This window comes from Giraffa tippelskirchi, chromosome 4 (assembly GCF_054371585.1).
Source record: "Giraffa tippelskirchi isolate mGirTip1 chromosome 4, T2T-mGirTip1v1.2.pri, whole genome shotgun sequence".
In the NCBI taxonomy this organism is placed as follows: Eukaryota; Metazoa; Chordata; class Mammalia; order Artiodactyla; family Giraffidae; genus Giraffa; species Giraffa tippelskirchi.
In genome coordinates, this window is record NC_137278.1 from 180,781,154 (window position 1) to 180,803,541 (window position 22,388).

The 22,388-nt window shown below is 37.7% G+C and overlaps 1 protein-coding gene across 19 annotated transcripts in view; it reads left to right on the plus strand.

Moving 5' to 3' along the window:
- SOX5 (SRY-box transcription factor 5) overlaps positions 1 to 22,388 on the plus strand; it is a 1,114,103-nt gene that overhangs the window by 26,570 nt on the left and 1,065,145 nt on the right. The gene's annotated exons all lie outside the window — the stretch shown is intronic.

Sequence of the window (22,388 nt, forward strand, 5' to 3'; positions counted from 1 at the left end):
CTGTTTATTTTAATGAGATAAGCCAGTCTCACGTGATAATTTTTATCAAAACATAGAATAAAAATGCACGAGGAGGAAGGAAAATCCAAGTTATTGTATGATATGATGACTCTCTGTCGTACAGTTTTTAATTGGAAAGTGAGCTGAGCTGAGCTGAAAGATGAGAGGATGTTTTGCGAGATTCTTTGTGTTTCTTTCACTAATCAAGGTTGATAGAAAGTGGTCTTTGATTTGGATCTTTGAATTCAGTTATATTTATAATTATTAACATGATAAATGCTGCTTATTTTAATGTAGTGATGCAGAAAGAAGAATGAGAGAATCAAATATTGCAGAGGTTAAATAGGAAAAGTAAAATGATTTAATGTAGGAGTAGTTTTAGGCTAAGTTCTTAGATTTCTTCGAATCTTAATTATGGACCAGCAATCTAAATTTTTGAGCAGGGAATTTCCAAAACAAAACAGACTCATGGATTTAGAGAGTGAATTTATCGTTGCTAGTGGGGAAGAATTGGGGGAAGAGATAGGGAGTTTGGGGTAGACATGAAGACACTGCTACATTTAAAATGGATAACCAACAAGTTCCTCCTGTAGAGCACAGGAACTCTGCTCAATGTTCTGTGGCAGCCTGGATGGGAGGTGAGTTTGGGGGGAGAATAGATAATGTGTATTAATAATATAGATGGCTGAATCCCTTTTCTGTCCACCTGAAACTATCATGACATTGTTAATCGGCTATACTCTAATATAAAATAGAAAGTTTAAAAAAAGACAAAAAACTATATGAAGAAATACAGAAACCTCAGTATATTCAATATTCTAATTTATTATTTCAACAGGACTAGTTAACAGTTTTATCACAAACGACCTTTTAAAAAATAGTGTTGCTCTGAACCTTTGCCCTTCTACGTGTCTTTGCGAGGAGAACTTTGGAAGAGAAGAGTCTTAAATCTGCCTGATAGTAAACTATCGTGACCGTTCTCGTTTTCCTACATCTCCAGGCTCTGTCAGCTGTTAAAGTTGTGCCAGCAGACCGCTGGCTCGACACGCTGTGCTGATCCTTTTGTTTAACTAGTATTGCTCTCAGCTTCCCCACTTAAACCAGCTATCACAGTCCTCTAGGTCAACCCGATAGTTTGCTTCATCGCAAGCTCACCTGAACCATCTTCTGAGGTAGGGCCTGTGATTTCATGACAAATCGTCACCTCAGTGGGGAGCTGCCGGGCTCACCTCTATCTTCCAAGGGTTAACAGTAACCTATAATAATAATTTGGTGACACAAAACGCTTCTTTTTATGCATTACCTATTTCCAGAGGCCTAATTTAGGTTTGTATCAAAATGGATATCACAAACAGTACAGGCTTCCTGCTGAGAAGCAAAGTGCTATTGAGAGACTTTCTGTTTTCTTTTGGTGGCAGCTGGGAGGGGTGAAGCAACGCTGGGGGGTGGCGATGGGGGAGGCAAGCAATTGTCAGTCACTTATAGTGTCGCCGCCAGGACAAGCTGGGGTGGAGAATGGTTTTCAGAGGCAGAATAGCTTGATGGAATTGTTATATCAGGAACTGAACTCTGTTCTATTGCACTTGATAAGAGGCAGATTTCAGAACAAGGAAAACAGCAGAAGTGGTTATAGCAGATATCTTATTTTTCTGTATGATTTTCATACTTCATGCTCTAGCAGCAATGACAGTGCTTACCCAGGTGTAAATACAAACAATAACACAGAAAGTTTTAAACTTTTAAGTCTCCGCTGAAAGTCTTAATTCCTCATCACAGGATCCCTGGCTGGGCTAGAGGCGGTCTGATCAGAAAAGCTGAGTGAATGTCAGCACGTCCCATCATTCACCTTTTACCCTTATCTTTAAATCGCCGAGTGTCTAACCCAAACATGCAGGGCTCCTCCATTGTCCTAGATCGTCAAGCAAACAGAAATTCATCATCATAATTTTTCTTCTTTAACTATACCCAGGAGTATTTGTACTTTAAATAGAAACTTAGGAAGGGCTGTTTTTCATAACTGTTCAGAGTCAGAATATTTGACTGTACTGGTAGTGAGAGATGGAAAAATACGGCAATGTTATCACTGAGAAGGGGTCTTCCTGGGAGTCCTCAGTCCACAGAGGCAAAAAATTACCATTACAGCAAAGCAGTGAGCTGATTTTAGCCCGAAAGTGGGATGGTAAATGACCTGCGTTTTGGAATTCAGTGATGGAGGTGTGGATGCATTCATAGGCTTTTGGCTCTGTGGCAGTTTCCTGCTTCAGCCTTGGCCTTGACCGTGCCTGGTTCTCCTACCTAGAAAACAGCTGGGAAAATGGCAGGCAGCTGGGCAAATTGTCAAGAACTCCATCCCAGAACTTTAACTCTGGCTCCCACTGCAACGTTTCCCCCTTGTGTGTTTTCTGAGAGTTCAGGGTTTTTCTTGGCCGGCTGCTTCCCCAAGTGACCAGCCCTCTCCTCTTTTCTGCGTGGTACCCTGGGGATGTGCTCTCAGAATGCCCGTTTCCCACCCGCCCCTGGGAGCACCACGAAAGAGCAGCTGTCTGGCTTTGCCATTCCCACTCCGAGGAGAGGCTTGGGTGGCCCGGCCTTTGGCATATACCTAATTTGTGCATCCGAAGCACAGCTTGCTCGGCTCTGGATCTTGGCTCAGCGATCATGCCGATCATGCTCCTATAGGTGTTCACCTTAGGGTATACTCTTGTAGGGATAATCCATATGTTTTCTCATTGCAAGGACTCAGTTTTTAAGAGTATTTAGTGGCTATTGCAAAAAACATTAATTTTTTAAAATGTGCTGCAAGAACATATTCATGGCATTCTTTTTGATTCCTTCAAAAGCTGTGTAAAAACTAGATTTTGAAGGTGTTTCTACCATAAAGCCTGCTTTCAGACACACTCTATCGTTTCCTTATTTAATGGACCATAATTCATTTTGTAAACGTTTACTCTTTCAGAGCAAGAAGACTTGCTACTGCCATGGTCTAAGAGTTTGGTCACTTTTCTTAGGGATGGTTCAGAGCTCCCTTGTAATAGCAGCTCCCTGAAGAAACCCAGAGAAAAGAAATAACATCAAACCTTCAACTGCAGCTTTTGTCCCATTTAAATTGCAATGGGTAATTTTGAAAAACTGTAAGTGGGGTGATGATGTAAGATGGACTTTTAACTCTCTTTTCAAAGTTTCTTCCCATTTTTGTTCTTCTTTCAAAATCTTTACCTAGAATGAGAGTGCATTTGTGTAGTTTAACGTCCTTTGTTTTCATGGTATTGTTTTTTTATAATGATTGGTGGGTGAAATGTGCCAGGGCTTTGGGATCCGAGCCTCCTTTGGACCCCATAGGATGTCAATGGACTCATTAGGATTTAGCCAAGTTTTATGCATTATTCATAATATACATTCACAGCGTGTACACTAACGACCGTCTCCTGTGTCTGCTTAGTCAGAACCATTTGCATGCTGTATTATGGAACCATAATACAGAATGCATTTAGTCACATTTTCTGTATTATCCTTAATACATATTGTCATCATATTCTGTTATGGGGTATGCGGTGAATGTGTTTAAACAATAGCATGCACTTGTGCATTATGATTCCATAAAAACAAATGTATAATAAAAGTCTTGATGGAAGTAATTATTGCATATGTGCAGTAATAGTTTCTAAAAAAGCCTTCATATTCTTTCTACTTTGCTTTTAGATTATCTAGTTATTTGTTTTATGTTATTTTATGCCTGCTGGACGAATGTCCTGAAATTTTTAATTTTGAAAACAACATACCTTCTTTATTCCTCTCATAGCTTCCCTCATTAGTTTCCCTAAATGAGTATTTAAAACTATAATATTTAAAAGAGACTCGATGATTAGGAAAAGCATGTTTCCTAGCTACCAATTAAAGATCTGTAGGGTGTTTGTTGTAAAGAGCCTGTGTTCCATGTAGTGACAAGAATGGTTATGTATGTGAGAAATTAATGTCAGATGATTAATATCATCTTCCATTTCCAGGATAGAGAAGTTCTGAGTTCTAAAGTTAACATGACTCTCACTGATTTAAGAAATTGGCACTTTATCTTTTTATCTTGGACATCTTGCTTGCAAAATGGAAATGACCACTACTTACTTGCAATTGGGTATCAGATTCATTGTCTTTTTAAAAAATAGTAATTTGGATCAGAAAGAAAAAATCTAGAAATACGCCTAGTGTTGCAGGTATGAAGAAAACAAATTATTTAAAACTCTCAATGATAATTTGCTGAAAAGTTATGCTGTAATGGAAATTTTAGGTACAGAATATGGTGAAAGGATTCATTGAAATTTTATCTTATAAGAGGGTTATTGGTGGTTTTTTAATACTTTGAAGTCATCTCATTTTCGTTAGTGACCAGTAAACTCATTTTAGAATGTTCATTTTGAGAACCCTACAGTTCATTTAATGTCCTCCAAATCTAGTGCTTTTGCACATGACCACTTCTTATTAAACCCTTTATTGGAACAGATTTGGAGTTAGAAGCATATGGAAGATGGTAGTCTTAGTTTGAAGAGTCTTTTTACTGAAAATGATACCTTTATCATTAATCTGTTTACTTTGCAGTCAGTCTTATGAAATTTATTTGTTCTGCCAGACATTATTGATGAATTTGTTTCAGATAAATGATCTTGCAGAAAATTTGAAGTATCTCCATTTGATAACATTGTAAACCACACTTCTCTTGTTTTCTCTCTTCAGCAAGTTTGGTATCATCCAGTTAAAATGGACCTTTCAGTAGTGTACTTATTTTTTGGAAATCTGAAGGGAAATTTAGACTTGCTGCAAAATCTGATTAATATCTTATCTGCCTGTCTCAGTATATTATTGCATGTTTCTTCAATGACTTTCACGTAGTTGTTTGAGTCATGTCTGCATGTTGAGAAGATAGTAGAGTCCCATCTTCTGGTTTTAGACATAGTTCCAGATATGGTGGGTTGATTCCAAGTAGCCAGACCCCAACTAGGACAGAGAAGTATATGGTACTCACCAAAACCTAGATAATTTTTCTCTGGTGTAATGTGAATTTTTCACAGAAATAATAGATTGAGTATTAGAGTAGACAAAAGAGTAGACAAAAGAAGGTATACTTTCTCAAATGGATACTTTTCTGATATAGTGGAAAGAAAGGATCTCATTGGCTGCTGTTTTCAGTTCAGTTGCTCAGTCATGTCTGACTCTTTGCGACTGCATGGACTGCAGCATGCCAGGCTTCCCTGTCCATCTCCTGAGGCTTGCTCAAACTCATGTCCATCGAGTCAGTGATGACATTCAACCATCTTGTTCTCTGTCACCCCTTCTCCTCCTGCCTTCAATCTTTCCCAGCATCAGGGTCTTTTCTGATGACTCAGTTCTTTGCATCAGGTGGCCAAAGTATTGGAGCTTCAGGCTGCTGTATTAACAAACCATATTCTTCCTGCTTTTATTTGACATTTCCTCCTAGTGGGCTTACTTAACAAAGTGGATTGCTTTGTCCAACTTTTTATTGTCCACATAAATAATTGCTCTACATAAATAAGGTCCTCATGTTAATTTTTAAAAGTGGATCAAGTGTTTTATTTTCTTTTGGCACTAGTGCCAATGCATTGGCCCTCTGCCAATGCAGGAGACATAAGAGATGCAGATTCGATCCCTGGGTCAGGAAGATACCCAGGGGGAGGAAATGGCAACCCACTCTAGTATTCTTGCCTGGAAAATCCCATGGACAGAGGGGCCTGGCGGGCTACAGTCCATGGGATTGCAAAGAATTGGACATGACTGAAGCAACTTAGCATAGTTGATGTGCAACATTGTGCTATTTTCAGGTATTCAACAAAGTGGTTTAGTTTTATATAATATATATTTATTCCTTTTTCAGATTCTTTTCCCATAAAGGTTATTACGGAGTATGGAGTAGAGTTCCCTATGCTCTACAGTAAGTCTTTGTTGATTATGTTTGTATCTAGTAGTGTGTATATTTAATCCTAACTTCCTCATTTATCCCTTCTCCTTCAACCTGTTAATTTAGATGATTTTTTCCAAATTTTTAGAAAAGCCATTGATCCTCTATATATATGGATTAAACAGAATGCCTGAAAATTTTTTTGTTTTGTTTATGTCTTTACTTATTAAGATACATTTATAAATCAGATGGCTAGAGACGAAGTCAGTTTTAAAAAATAAAACTTTTTATATAAAGGAGTGTTGAATCTAATTCAGTGTAGTCACTTTCAAGACTGTATATGCTTCTTTCAGTGATTATGAAATTGCTCAGAATATTTCAGGAACGCCTCCTTGGGAAGTTGCCAGAGAGCCTGAGGCATCCTCTTTTGATAAACTCAGTGGGCAAATTTTCTAAGTTTGAAGAAAGGCTTTATATTTCAGAATAGTTGAAAGATATGTTTGCGCCAAGTCTGGCAAATAAAACAGCCAGGTAGTGAAAAGGGGAGTGGAAGTGGAGGGCAGCACAAATTGTAGAACTGAAGTAACCAGTCTGTTTTCTTGGGTCAGTCATAAACTGGAGGATTACAAAACAGGGCCTCTGAAGTCTTTTAAGCAATAACAGCAACCAGGAGATAAGTATACAGTTTCTTAAGCTTAGTTCTTTGAGAACCACACGTATTTGTCTGCAAAAGTTTAAAATACAGTTTAAAATAGATGTTACATTACTTTGTTACATTACTTTGAAGTTATACCTCACATAGTCACAATAGATTTCATGTCTTTTTGTGTCCTTCTGTTATAACTGACATGCAAAACTGTGTCCATTTTTAGATTGGTTGTGCCTATTCTTTCCAAATTATGAAAAATGCACAGTCTTTCAAAGCCATTAATTCTGAGCTCAGATAAGTTGTCTAAATGGGAGAATACTTTGTATGTCTTTTTGGTGTTTCAGGTTAATTTTTCCTTTAGTAATTTAGTATTCCAAGATTGAAGTATTTTAAATGTAGATTTATTTTTTTCTGCTCAATTTTGGTCAGCAGTTGCTTTAAGTTTCACAATAATACAATTTATTTCAGGGAGTTTCTTTACTTGAGTCTACTTCTTGACTCTTCAAGACCATTTCAGCTTCTTGTAGACTGGTGCAGTTGCTTGCAAACAGATCACTTCCATAGATAAACAGTAAGAAACATTCACAATTCATATATACACACATAGAGTTTCATGACTAACTTCCATAGTAATATATATAAAAAGACCATATATTTGGAGATCTATTTAGTAACAGGGTAAATGGTCCAGATAATATGATTTTCATTTAGGGGTGGAGCTCAGATACCTCAGGGCTTCCCCGGTGGCTCAGTAGTAGTGAATCTGTCTGCAATGCAGGAGACACAGGAGACGTTGGTTTGATCCATGGATTGGGATGGAGGAGGGCATGGCAACCCATTCCAGTATTCTTGCCTGGAGGATCCCCTGGACAGAGGAGCTTGGCAGGCTACAGTCCACGGGGTCACAAAGAATCGGGCACAACTGAAGCGACTTAGAACAGCACAGCACACACTCAGATACCACGTGTCCACATTCCTCATTTTGATACTCCTCGAAATGCTCCACTGAGGGAATCATGTTGGAAGGGTTGATACAAGCAAGAGCAGGTTTAACAAAGAATGTTGGGGTAAGAGGAAATAGTTGAGTCTATTTTATCTTATTGTAGATTATTTGTACACTCAGATTACTTAGGGAATTGCCATGTTCTTGAGGAGAGTTAAGAAAACAATTTTCATTGTGAGGTGACTAAAGGGGAATATTAATTCACGTGTATACTAGAAATGCGATTTAGATTAGTTTGGATTAGGTATCAATTTTTTCTTTCAAATTTGAATTAGGGTAGAATTGGTTTTGTAAATATTTTCTGTTACCTCCATAACCAGTGAAACTATAGATCACTCTTTAAAGTACCATGAAATCCTAGCAGTTTTAATAGGTGATTTTAATAGTTTTATCTTAGTATTTCTGACCTCATTCTTTTTTTTCTTTGATCTTCACTTTTATCATTTATTTATGGCCACACAGCATGGCTTATGGTATCTTAGTTTCCTGACCAGGGATTGAACCCATGTCCTTGGCAGTGGAAGCACAGAGTCCAGTGGTTAACTGGATTACCAGACCTCATTCTTTAACCTACTCTGTACAGTTGCATTTTGCCATCACAATCTCTAGTCGAGAGAAGAGAACAGATTCTTTTAGCTAATTTAGGAAATGTGTTTTCTGTCTGTTTTTCTCTCTCTCCCTATGTCCTTCCTTTCTGCTCCCTTTTTTTGTGTGTGTTTGTGTGTGTTAATATAAATTCCCAAGTTAGTTCTTATTGCATATTGGATATGAGTGGAAGAGGGCAATAAAAATTGGCTTTCTAGGAAAGTTCTATATATTATTTTTATAAGACTTCTCCTAGTTCTTAATGGCTTAAATATATTTGTCTATTAGTCCCGTAATATACCTTGTTTCTGTGTTGCTGCTTCAGAAATAACGTAGCAGACCAAGGAGCTAACCCACCATCCAGGGCTTCTGTACTCAGGCCACTTAATTTCTCTTTCCTCACCTGTAAAATTGGGTTTAACTTGCAGGATTTTTGCAAGAATTAAATGAGTCGGTTATATGAGCTTTTTGGCGTTTAGATGTTACTTGTTCATTCTTTGATTTGGTGCGATGCAGAGCAGCAAGTACTACAGCTTCATTTGCAGTTATTTTTGTTGATGATTTTATGGTCTTTTAAAAATATGTTTTATGCTTTTTGATGAAGTTCAAACTTTATCACTTTTCAACTAGAATGGTACTAGGCCTGCAAATTATAACCCCTGGAAATAAAATACAAGGTCTGTCTTTGGGGTTATGTTCATTTTGGCTATTCTACAGTTTGGAGTAAGGTTTCTGATGGTACCACTGAGTGTTGACAGTAACCTTTATACTTAAACTCTCCTAAGATTCTACTTCTTGTTTCTTTTTCTTGAGTAATATAAATTCTGTTTCAGGCCTGGGGATGCTGTGTGTATTTTTTTTTTGTTAATACGTATGTGGTATATAAATTGAGTATTTATATCTCATTATTTCGATAACACACTACAAAGATTCCAGTAGTTGTGTTTAATATTTATTTTCATAAATTTGCCACTGCAGACAAATTTATTTTATACTGACTCTTCTGAGGAACAGTGAATTTAATTGTGGGGGAAAATTCCATCGTAGTAATGTGATATATTATCTGAGTTTATGGGAACCATGTGTAATCTTTCTTTACTCAGGTTTTTTTAAAAAAAATTCTCTCCATAGCCACTGCTTGTTTCTCTTTCCTATGTAGTATTAATAACTGGCTTGTACTGGTAAGTTTTAATTCCAAGTGAAGCGATAGGGACAGATACTTCTCCTGGGTGTTGGTTGTAACACCTCCATTTTGACCTTAAGCAAGTCACTTCATCTGTCTCCTTCATTCTCTTCCTTTCTAGCTTGTCAAGAAAACAGTGATAATGTATTTTTGCAAGACTGTTCAGACGATGAAATGAGATAATATATATAAAGCTCAAATATTCTAAACTCAGAAGTGGCAAATCAACACGATTTGATAGTAGCTATCAAACTAATGAGCTATTTGCCTACTGTAAAAGACAAACTGTAATGCCCAGACTTTCAGAAGCGTTTTGTAAACATTTTATTCAAGTATTTAAATTGATTAGTGAAAATACAATTTTAGAACTGTGACATGTTTCATAGCCTGTAATCCTTCCTCCAATCCCAAGAAAACTGAGGTCCAGAGATGTTAGATAAGACTTTTAAAGGCACAGGGAGTAATAGAGTTGCTCATAGAACCCAGGTCTGCTGGCTCCCTTGCTGGGCTGTATTCTTCTCTTTGCACATGACTGGGTCTATCATTTGGCCTGCTTTTTTGAGGGTAGGATGTCTTTCAAGTGTGAGTGATATAATAACAGTAGCATTCATCCTTCTCTCGGAAATAAAGGATTCGGGAGAGGCATTTTCCTTTTGCTTTTTTTTTTCCCTTGTGGTTATTGACAAAGCTGGGGATCATGTTGAAACTTGTTGCAAGCACAGGAAACTCTTTCAACTTTTAATAGTTATCACCCTGCTCCTAATTAACAAGTAGCAAGCATGATTATGCCCCAAGTAAGTTGGAAAGACTTGTCAGACTTTAATATTTAGATGAGGAAAAGACCTCCAGCCATGAAAAAAAAAATCCCTGTTGATACTTTCCATAAAAGGGAACATACAGTTAGTTCAAAACCCAGCAAATCCGACTCTGCCACTTTGGGTAAATGAGATACTGAGAAATGGCTATGGAGAGAGCATGTTAGTCACAGCTCACATTAACACAATGTCCCCTCCAATTTGTTGGCTTCTTTCTCGTGAAAATGCTGTGTAATGAGCCATCAGGAGGTTCTTCTTTCCCAGTGTTTTGCCCCAAAATAAAACAAAAATGATAAAAATTATTAAACATGCATTTATAGAAATGGGTTGAACACAGCTTTGTATGCACGAATGTTTCACTAGCGTATCCATATAAGTCAAATATGTAACTTGCTCCAAAGGCAACTTTAAAAATCATGTAAATTTAATTCACCATTTCTAAAATAATTGACATTTGCGCTCATTACAACTTGCAATGACTCACTCTCTTTCAAGAGAAAAATGAAGTTCTTTTCTTAAGAAATCAGTGCGACATTGAGCTCCCCTGAGAACCTAGCTGGGTAAGTGCTCCTGTCTGGGTGCCCTGGCTGCTCCCAGGTGAAGAGTTGGTCCTTGATGACTGAATACAGTGCTGGTAATATGCCTTGTGTTTCTTGCAGAATGTCAGAAAATTCCCTTTATTTTCTCTGGTGTCTATTTAGCAACACTTAAAGAGGCAAAAATAATCCTACAAGAGAGAAAATGAAAACAGAGAAAGAATTGGAGTCCTCGTTACTAATCATGTTTTTTGGGTTAGGCTTTGAAAACTGAATTGTTGTTTCAGTGTCATAGCTAGAGGTTAGTGCAAGTCATGTTGCACACCAGGTTATCACTGGTTTTAGTGTTTTTACAGATAATCTCAGCAAAGGCAGGGATGCAGCAAGTTGTAATTTTTATTACTCATATGCTGACAACAAGAACACAATTAGGTTTACTATTTCACCTCTCTCCTAGATCCTATATTTATGTGGTTTTGAGAAACCTACTCTAAGCAGATGTCCCATGTAGATGACATTTCTCTGGGGAGGTTAAGATCTCCAGAGTGTAGTCCATGGTACCTGTAATTGAATACCTACCAGGTGCCATGCCCCTCTTTTTGGCATTGGAGATAAAGCAGTGAACAAAATGGATAGCCCTGGCCGTTGAGGAGCTTACAATCTAGTGTGCGTGAGAGAAAATAAACTATACATAAGAGACGTGGTAATTTCTTATGAAGAAGAAGAAATAGCGTGATATGATGGAAAGTACTTTCCAGAATCTGCTTTGGTTGGGGTGGTCTAGGAAGAAGATGATGGTAGAGTTGAGATCTGAATGATGAAAAGGAAGAATCTGTGTGATGACCTAAGAGAACAGACTTCTCAGGAAAAGGAAGAGCACATACTGGGCCCAGTGACAGGGGAGAGCCTCACTTGTTCTAGGGGGAAGGGCCCTCTCGTCTCACACTTGTCATGCCTCCTGTTCCATCTGCATTCCCAGCTCATGGTCTTGCTTCCTATTTCTTCTAGAAATTAAAGGAACCGGAAGAGGACTTCTTAAAACTTCCTTCATGTAGCTATGTACCTGCCTGCATGCACTCTGCCTTCTGCTTGTTTCTATATATAAACTCTAGGTGGTTCTAGTAGAGACAACCCATTTAGGCATGAGATCCTGCAGTCTTTTTACCTGTGATTTGCTCAGACGTGGCTTCCCCTGTGGCTCAGCTGGTAAAGAATCTCCCTGTAATGCGGGAGACCTGGGTTTGATCCCTGAGTTGGGAAGATCCCCTGGAGAAGGGAAAGGCTACCCACTCCAGTATTCTGGCCTGGAGAATTCCATGGACTATAGTCTATGGGGTCGCAAAGAGTCGAACATGACTGAGCGACTTTCACCTTTATTCCTTCACCCATGCTCCTCTTTTACTCTCTCTGCATCATCAACTTTTCCCTCTACTAGACCTTTTCCATCAACCTACCATCAACATTTTCCTCTTAAAATCTTATTTCTTCCATTTTAAGAGGAAAAACATTCTTTTGGTGCCACTCCTCTTTAGCTACTTCACATTTGTCTCCATCTGTTTCAAGAAGAATTCCTTGAAAAAGTTGTATAAATTTTTTTTCCTCCAAATTTTTCCCTCTGCTTTTCCCTTGGAACCACTCCAAAGAGGCATCTGTCTTCATTACGCCACCAAAACAAGTCAACAGTGGCCTCCACATTGCTATGCCAGTGATTAATTGTCAGTCCTCACCTTACTTGTCCTGTCCACAACATTGGAAACTGTTATTTACACTTGTTGTCTGGTAACAAGTTTTTGACTTGACTTCCATTTCCTTGATTTTCCTTTTCCTTACTAGCTGCTGCTTTTCTCTTCTTTATTTGGTCCCTCTGCATTGTTGTAATCTCCAAACATTAGTGTGCCCTAGGATTTAGTTCTTGGACCCCTTCTCTTTTCTTTCTTATTTATTTATTGGCTGCATTGGGTCTTAGTTGTGGCATGCAAAGTTTTTCATTGTGTTACTTGGGCTTCTCTTTAGTTGTGGCCTGTGGACTCCAGAACCCGTGGGCTCTGTATTTTGCAGCATGTGGCTCTCGAGTTGTGGCGAATGGATGCAGTAGTTGCAGTGTGGGCTTAGTTGCCCTTTGGCATGTGGAATCTTAGTTTCCTAGTTGGGGATCAAACCCATGTTCCCTGCATTGAGAAGCAGATTCTTAACCACTGGAGCACCAGGGAAGTTCCTGACCTTTTCTTTTTTTTCTGTAAAAAACAAAAATCTTTGCTAGTCTTTATCCAGCCTACTGGCTCTAAATGCCATGCATGTAGTGATGACTTTGAAATACATGCCTGGAGCCCAGAGCTCTCTCTTGAACTTTAAACTCACATATACAACTGCCTGTTTGACAGCTCTTCCCATGACTCATAGGGACTTTAATAAAATGGTTATAGACATGATCTCTTGATCTCTCCCCACCCAAGACCCCCAGCTTCTACAGTCTTTCCCATCTCAGTTATGGCAAATCCACTCTTTCAGTGGCTCAGGCCAAATCCTTGAAGTCATCCTTAGACAACTCTTTTTTTTTTTTTTTTTAATATCCTAGTCTCTCAGGAATCCTATCTTCTCCACCTTCTAAATGTGTCCAGATTCTGCCTGTTTCTTACCACTTCCTAAGCTACCACCATAATTCATGCTATTGTCATCTCTCATCTAGATTATTTTCATGGCCTCCGAACTGGCTTCTCTGCTCCCACCATTGCCCATCTCTAGCCAGCCAGAGTGACCATGTTAAAGTGTAGATGGATCATGTTATTCCTCTGTTCAGAGCTTGCAGTAGTTCCCTTCCTCTTACAGATCAATAACCATGTCATTACATTGACTGACAAAGCCTTAATGATTTGTTATTCCCCTACATCTTGGACCTTGTAACCTATTACTTTTCCTTTTGCTTAGTCTGCTCCATCCACAATCTTTTTTAAAAACATTTATTTAATTTTATTTTTGACTGTGCTGGGTCTTGGTTGCTGTGTGCAGGCTTTTCTTTAGTTGTGGCGAGTAGAGGCTACTCTCCAGTTGAGGTGCACAGGCTTCTCATTGAGGTGCCTTCTCTTGTTGTAGGGCTTCCCTGATAGCTCAGTTGGTAAAGAATCTGCCTGCAAGGCAGGAGACTGGTTAGATTCCTGGGTCAGGAAGATCTGCTGGAGAAGAGATGGGCTACCCACTCCAGTATTCTGGGCTTCTCTGGTGACTCAGCTGAAAAGAAACCACCTGCAATGCGGGAGACCTGGGTTCGATCCCTGGGTTGGGAAGATCCCCTGGAGAAGGGAAAGGTTACCCACTCCAGTATTCTGGCTTGGAGAATTCCATGGACTTGGGGCCAATGGGGTCAATGGGGTCGCAAAGAGTTGGACACGACTGAGTGACTTTCACTTTCTCTTGTTGTGGAGCATGGGCCCTAGAGTGCATGGACTTAGTAGTTGTGGCACATGGGCCTAATTGCCCCCAGGCATGTGGGATCTTCCTGGATCGGGGATCAAACCCGTGTCCTCTGCATTGGCAGGCGGATTCTTAACCACTGGACCATGAGGGAGGTCCCTCCATCCACACTTGATGTTCCTCAAACACTTCCCATGCTTTCCCACCCCGGGGCTTTGGCACTTGCAGGTCCACAGAGCACTCTTCCTCTGGATACCTGCATGGCTTGCTGTCTTTTTAGATCTTTATTCAAGTGTGTTTTCTTAGTGAGTTCTTCCCTGGCCACCTTATTTAGAATTTCACCTCTGTTTCCACCCTTCCCCAAGAACATACATATTCTCCACCTTTCCCTTTGCTACTTTCTGCTTTTTCTCCTTAGCTCTTATTATGATTTTGAATTTACTATACATTTTCTTGATTTTTCTTGCTTCCTTAAGTATACTGTAAGCTCACCAAAGAGAAATATTTGTTTGTTCTGTCCATTGCTGTATCCCCAGAACTTAGAAGAGTGCTCAGAAGATGTGCTTAAACAAACGAATGAATGATTGAATGTAAGAGCTTATTGAACCAGAGAAAGATTAAGGGAGAAAAGTTGTATAATAACTTAAAGAAAATTTCAGTTTTAGGTTTCTAGGATACAATACTACATTCCATTTTCCAGCTCAGCATTCTTCCCTGGGCATAAAACCAGTTTAACTTAAAAGAATAGATTTATTTTTTTTGAAGAGTGAAGTTTTTAAAAAAAGAATGAAGATTTTTAGATTCTCTCTTGAAAGTATAATGATCATGCAAATCCTACAAACTCATACCTTATTTAAAGAAGTTAGAAAATACACAAAAACTGTAGAAGATTGCTGTATATCTTACAGAAATTTTATTTCCTAAATACTAATACAAATAACATGTTAAGGAAGTAAGATAATTTAGAGTAATGGTTTTAGAAAATAACTTACAGGTGTAAAAGAGAAGCATATGGTTGAACAGAGATTGCCAATGAAATTGACAGATGATTAACATTCATTAAAACTTTTAATTAACACCTTGGAAAATTCCATAAAACGATACTGTATGTAAATGACTATGTGCGATATCTTGGAGCATTCTCTTACCTGTTTCACAGAGGGAAAAAAAAATGGATCGCAAAACTGCCTATGATAACTACTTTCCCTAGCCTGGGGTTTGTTTCGAGTGTTATCTACTTGTGTCAATCATGACAATTTGAGCTGCCAATATTCTAAATATATTTGCTGAGACGTAAGTGATTCTGTGTATTCTGTGGAGGAAAGAAAAACTACCTTTTAATTTCTTATCACTTCTTCTTTTCAACATTTCATGATTGAGTAACTGTGGGAGAATTTGAGTTTTTACCTGGAACTTTTACAAGCTGATTTAAAATCTGATTGGTTAAAAATCTGGTTAATAAAATTTGTGATCATTATATCATGTATAATATAACACTGGAGGGTGTGAGAAACTGATCTGTGAGGGTTTCAGAATCCTAAGTGGCACTTTTCTTCTGTATGTGGAGACTAATTTTCAATTCACTGTGGTGAAATGGGAGTGTTTTCTGCTTGAAAATAGTGGTTAGTACTTAAAAACTTTTGAAGAGGTACAGCTACTATAGGATTTTATTATTATTTTTTAAAAGTTTTTTTGATGTGGGCCATTTTTTAATTCTTTATTGCGTTTGTTACCATATTGCTTCTGTTTTATGTTTTGGTTTTGTGGCCACTTGGCGCGTGGGATCTTAGTTCCTTGACCAGGAATCGAACGCACACTGCCTGCACTGGAAGGCCGAGTCCTAACCACTAGACCACCAGGGAAGTCCCTCTTACTAATTTTTGAATTCTGATAAAAATCAGCTTTTTAGAGTTCTGCTCAGAGAGTTTGATACAAATATAAGTTTACCTACTTGTTGCTGATTTCAAAGTCTGGGTGTAGAGAGATGATAAAAGACATAGAAATGTTTTCTTTGACAGAAATGTGTTTCAGTTGTTACTAGATAACATGTTTGGTCACTGTTAAACATTCGTTGGTGGTCTAGGGAAATCCTTAAGGACATGAATTATTCTCCCAAACTGTCATCTCTTGAGAGTCTCAAGGACTGCAGGGGGTGTGGGGCTTTCTTTTTTGTACTAACTACTTACAGTGATTTCTTTCTTTCTTTTTTTTTTTTTTTAAAGTTGGCATTTTTATTTTTATTTTTTTTTAAATAAATTTATTTATTTTCGTTGGGGGCTAATTACTTTACAATATTGTAATAGTTTTTGCCATACATTGACATGAATCAGCCATGGGTTTACATGTGTACTTACAGTGATTTCATTGAACTTCCTCTGCTTCTCTCATTTGCTATTTTCTTTCTTTGCCATCTCCCCTGTCTTATCTTTGCCTTTCTCCACTGGGTTTTCTATGCTTCTGGGGTTAGTGCCTATTGACTTGACCATTAGACTCATACCCAACAAGTGATGACCCTCTTCTCATAAGCTATATGGTCATGTTGAGTCAAGCATGATTTTAGGTCTTCTTGGAGACTTCTGTTTTTAAAAGCTATTCAGAATTTATTAATTTGCTGCTCAAGATGTTGGTGAAAAGTCAAGGGAAGGGTAGAACTGGGTATCATAACTGTTTCAAATGGCTGAGGTTTGCAGAACACTTGCTACATAAAGAAGGCATTCTTCTAATTTAAATTACTGAGTGTGATTTTAAAGGATCAGTTGTAATATGCCTGCTTTTGAAAGCTAATGTGAATTTTAGGTTTAGTCTTTAAGTTCCTTAGAATAATTTTTTTTATCTTGTTTATTGTTTAGTAAGTATTAAGATTTTAAATCATTCTACAGATTAAGGAGTTAAAGCATTGGAACTGAAATATAAAAGCTTTGAAGAGACGAACAAATTTATATTATTATTTTTATCTTTTCGAGTGTTAGGAGACTAAATGTTTTGAAGCTGAAACACAAAGAATAGAGGAAGAAACAAAAAATTACTCTGAAAATACCAATTAAGTGTGAATGTTGCCTGATTTATAATTCCGTGTACAGAGATTATAAAGAAGAAATATAGCTCAAGAAGGATGAGATGCTCTAAAATTGTAATTCTGACTGTATAATTGGGAATAATCCTGCTGAGAAAGAAAAGGAGTTAAATAAAAGTGTAACTATATCAGGTGCTCTTTGATAAGCTCAAAATTTAAAGGGGTATCAAAGATAGAGGAAGAGGTACAAAGCTAAGGCTTATAAGAAAGACAGGGACTTTTGGAAAGTTAATGATCATGTCATTATTCATTCTGTAAACATTTATTAGGATTATTATGCTAAATCATCTTGTTTACACTGTGGATACTAAAATATAATGAGGTCTTTGCTCTCAAAGATCTATTATGATAATATTGGGGTATAAAATGAATAATTGACATAAAGGCAAACTCTTCAACCCCTGTTTTGTCTCCAAAATGCAAAGTGGAGATTCAACATTTGTTGGTGTTGTTTTAGTCGCTGACTCACGTCTGACTCTTTTGCGACCCCATGGACTGTAGCTTCTCTTGTCCATGGAATTTCCCAGGCAAGAATACTGGAGTGGGTTGCCATTTCCTTCTCCAGAGGATCTTCCTGATCCAGGGATCAAACTTGAATCTCCCGTATTGGCAGGTGGATTCTTTACCACTGAGCCACTAGGGAAGCCTTTAGATTCAACATATTTCACTGGAAGTTCAAATCTAGCCTGGGATAAAGAATAGAGTAAGACTTCTAGAAGTGAGTTCAAAGTTCTAGTCCAAGCCAAATGTATTTACAAGGGAACTTGCTCATATAATTCTGAAAAAAAAAAAAGGATAAATAGTAGTAGCTTGAGATATTTAGGCAGACGTTTGGCAGGTAGAACAACTGAATTCATAGATTGATAGATGAATGCTAATGGAATGTGGACTGTGACCTTGTCCTTGTCTTTGAATATTTATTGACAAAACTTCAGTAGAAAGTGTGCTTAGCAGATCTTTGGATGACAAGTATCTGAGAGGGGTAACTTGTATGCTGAATCAAATAATCAGGATCCAATATTTCAGATAAATGTAAGACTAGTATGTAAGGCTAAAATAGTAGACACTTGAGAGTGATTCTTTAGGAAAAAAGAGTGTGAAGTTTAAATGGTTAATAAGCCAGAGATTCGATTGCACTATTAAAAAGAAAGTAATTGGCTAATTGTTGCAAGGCCTTATTGATAAACTTAAGTAGGTCCAGAGGCCTAACTCAGAACATCACAACTGTCTTCAAATATATGAATATCTGGCATGTGGAAAAGATAGTTTAATGGTTTTGTGTTTTTCCCAAAGAACTGTAAGAGATAAATGAAGATCATTTTGGTACTGTGAAATGGAAAACCTCCAAAAAATTTGAGTTGTCCAACCATAAAGAGGGCTACCTTGTAAGGTAGAGAAAGCCTTGTTGTCGAGAAAGAAGTGGGTCATATATGTCAGGACAAGAATTGTATTAGGAAATCTCTAGGTTTCCTCTCTTTAGAATTGCGTAATTCTATGATTTCACAGGCTTGTTATGACAGTTTGAGAAGATAAGAGGGATTTGCTCCAGGGGAATAGTATGCATATGAGTGGGGGCATTTAAAAAAAAAAAGATCAAACAAGTGGCAATCTTGAAGACTAGAAATTAAAGTCAGAATAGGGAGTGGCTATAGCATTTCTCCCTCAAACATTCCTGGGCTGTTCTCAGATAAATACAGAAGTTTGTAAAGAAACATAATGGTCTGAATTTGACCCCTGGTTGGTTGGGAGAGGTACAGGTACAGTCCATGGGGTTGCAAAGAGTCCAACAGGCCAGCAACTGAGCACACCAAGCGTAGACTGATGTTGGAGATCCCTTTAATTATTCCCTAGTGTTCTGCTTCTCCATTGATTAGCAGACATGCTTGCTAGGTTGCAAAGAGGTTTCATTTGGGAAACCAACAATCTTTGCCTTTGTATTAAATTAAACATGGAGGTTTCATCTGTAAGAAGACACCATGTGGGATTCCTGAGTGCCTAAAAACCACTTCTAGTGTTGCTCAAGTTAACCTCATTAAGTCTACCTGATACTTTTTTCTATCAAGTTAACACAAAAGACTCTGGATGGATTATAATCCTTGGCTGAACAGAGTCTACTTGGATTTAGAGATAATTCTATATGTACACTGGGATTCTGGATTGGAAAAGACCTGAAAGATGACCTAACATCAAGTTGCTTATTTTACAGATGCAGAAGTTGAGTTCTAGAGCTATTGACTGACGCCCAAGGCAATTCTCTTTAGTTAGAAACAAGGTTGAGAACCCAGCTCTTATGAATTTTAGTGAATTCACATCTCTATTACACTATAGTCTCTCCCATCCAACTACTAACCAGGCTGGACCCTGCTTAGCTTCCAAGATCAGATGAGATCAGGCGCCTTCAGGGTGGTATGGCCATAGACTACCATGGTCTTTTCTGCTTCCTCTTTAGTGAGTCAGATACTCAGGAGCTGAAACACCTTCTAAGCTGAAGGTATGTGCTGTCTCAAGATATAGGAAAAAAAAGGAACGTATATGTACATTGTCTTCATCAAGATAAAGGTGTTATATTTAAGTCTTAAGTATTTTTCAGTTTTATTAAACTTTGATCTCTGGAAATAAAATAAGAGTCCGTTTAAAATTCTGTTCTGATGAAAACGGAAGGGCTGTGGATAGAATTCTGTGGTTAATTTCAAAAAGGATTTAGAGCTTATGCTAGTCTTAGCAGCTTCCCTACATTATGTAGATTACCATTCCAGTAGTAGATAGATCAAGTATCTGTGTTTTAGGACAGCTTTTAAGCTGGGCAAATCTAAGACATCCGAACAGAATATCATTTTACTTAGAGTTAATTCAGGCTTCTGAACTTCTAGCAGAGAGGAAGGTCAGCATACTTGAGCACTTTGCTACAAAGTCTGTAAGTTAAAAATCTTTTTGTAATGACAATTCTTTTGTTTATCCTCTCTTGTGATTAGAATATAGAGTTTTTTAAAAAACATTTATTTACTTTAATTGGACAATAATTACTTTACAATATTGTGATGGTTTTTGCCATACATCAGCATGAATTGGCCATAGGTATACTTATGTTCCCTCCCTCTTGAACCTCCCTCCCACCTCCCTCTGGAATATAGATTTAGGTAATGATTAGGCACTTGATTGTTTTCAACAATAATTGACTCAGTATTGGATTTAATCACCATAATGGCTTATCAATTAAAATGTATTACAGTGTTAATTTTAATGGAGCTTTTATGGAGCAAACTCCTGAGTATCTGACTCACTAAAATGTATGAAAAAAATAAGGTGTGTTCATTGTTTGTTGAGTTAATTCCATTAAGATTTTGATAATGAACCCATAGATATTAAAAATACGTGAAAGTGTTAGTCGCTCAGTCGTGTCCAAGTCTTTGTAACCCTGTAGACTATAGCTCGCCAGGCTTCTCTGTCTATGGAATTCTCCAGGCAAGAATACTGGAGTGGCTAGCCACTCCCTTCTCCAGGGAATCTTCCTGATCCAGGGATTGAACCTGGGTCTCCCGCATTGCAGGCAAGATTCTTTACTGTCTGAGTCACCAGGGAAGCTCCTTTAAAAAAAAAAAAAAAAAAAAAAAAAAAAATATATATATATATATATATATATATATCTTTAGAAATAATTAGATTGATGCAATTTGAAGTGACTGAATGTTTTTTGGACAGTTCCTGATCAGTAATTCCTGTGTTCTTGCCATATGAATTTAACAGAGATTTAACATAATTATGGAACCTTGGGTGTTGTGGGGAAAATACTTAAATAAGCCAATGAACCTGTTTGAATGGGGAGGGTGAACAGATAACCAAATTAAAGTTAGTTTAGAAAATTAAAATCACATGAATTTAAAGGTTGAATTAAAAAATATGTTAGGATATTTGAAAGTAAAAAGTCAAAAGAGAAGTAATTTTTCTGGTTCATGTGACTTCAGGGAGGAAGACAGAGAGAGAAGGTAGAGGGGAGTGGTTTAGAGATTTCCTTGCAACAAAGTAGTTATAGTAATTTTTGCTTGTCTTCTGTAGATTTGTCTATTCCAATAAAGAACAAGTCATATCCCTTGGTTCTGTGGAATTTGCCTTCTTTGGGAGTAGAAAAAGGATAAGACATTCACATGTGAAGCAGTTTGTTACAGCTGCCTAAGATTTGTGTTACTGTGAAAATAAGCAGAATATGCTCCAAAGATTGGTGTCTCTTTCTTCATTGCCTCTTCCAGCCAGGAATACTTACTTGCTGCTCATGGTGAGCTCTCAGACCTGGGACCAGCTCCTAACTGAGATTCATGACTTTCATGGCATAAGAAATTGCTGGGGCCAGGTCCTCACCTCAGAGCCGTGTTTGTACCTGGCACGTGTTCCCTCTATTCAGATCGTCTCCCTGTGCCTCCGACCCTTTGATTTCAATCCTGGCTCATCATCAGAGTCACCTGTGGAGTTTTAAAATTCAGGCACTAACACACCCTCCGTGGCTGTGGCTTAGGCAAATATATATTTAAAAGACTTGAACATGTGTTTCTGATAACTTTTAACCATCTAACTTCTGGGACCAGTGATCTGCATCTCATTTGCTTATCTACCTGGTCTTTACTTCCTGCCTGGTTGGTCTTTTCCTTCCTGTATAATGACCCTTCCTTTAGGTGTTTAATTTGATTTGTCTTAACCAACATTATGGGGGGGGGGGCATAACTCTTTTAAGACCATTAAACATTTGAAAATTGGAACCAGTTGATTGAGTTATAGAGAACCAGACCTCAGTTAAAAATCTCTGTTGTATGCATAGCGTCTATTCTGGTCAGTAGTTATGTGTTTACCCACTCCATCATCTTTGTGTGGAATATCCTATTTTTTGTTTATTTTGTGTTCTAAAAATTGCTTCCAAAACATACTGTGCTCACCTGTGTGTTGATTGTAGATAGCAATATGAACAAATGTCTATTTTGAACATGAAACTATACTTGTTTCTGTTAACTACCTGATTATGAGATTAATTTGAGGAAAGTGATTCCAGCCTATTTGAATAATTTGTCTGATGCAGTAAACATAAAACTTCTTATTCAAATGACAAGTTTCTTCTTATTCATTCTTAAAATGGTTTGTGAAGCCATTAATACAGATTAAGTGAAAAGAAATCTGATCATTTCTTTTTTTGTTTTTACTAAATTTTGTGGTTGATATTCTCAACATCTATCAATAAAAGTAAGATT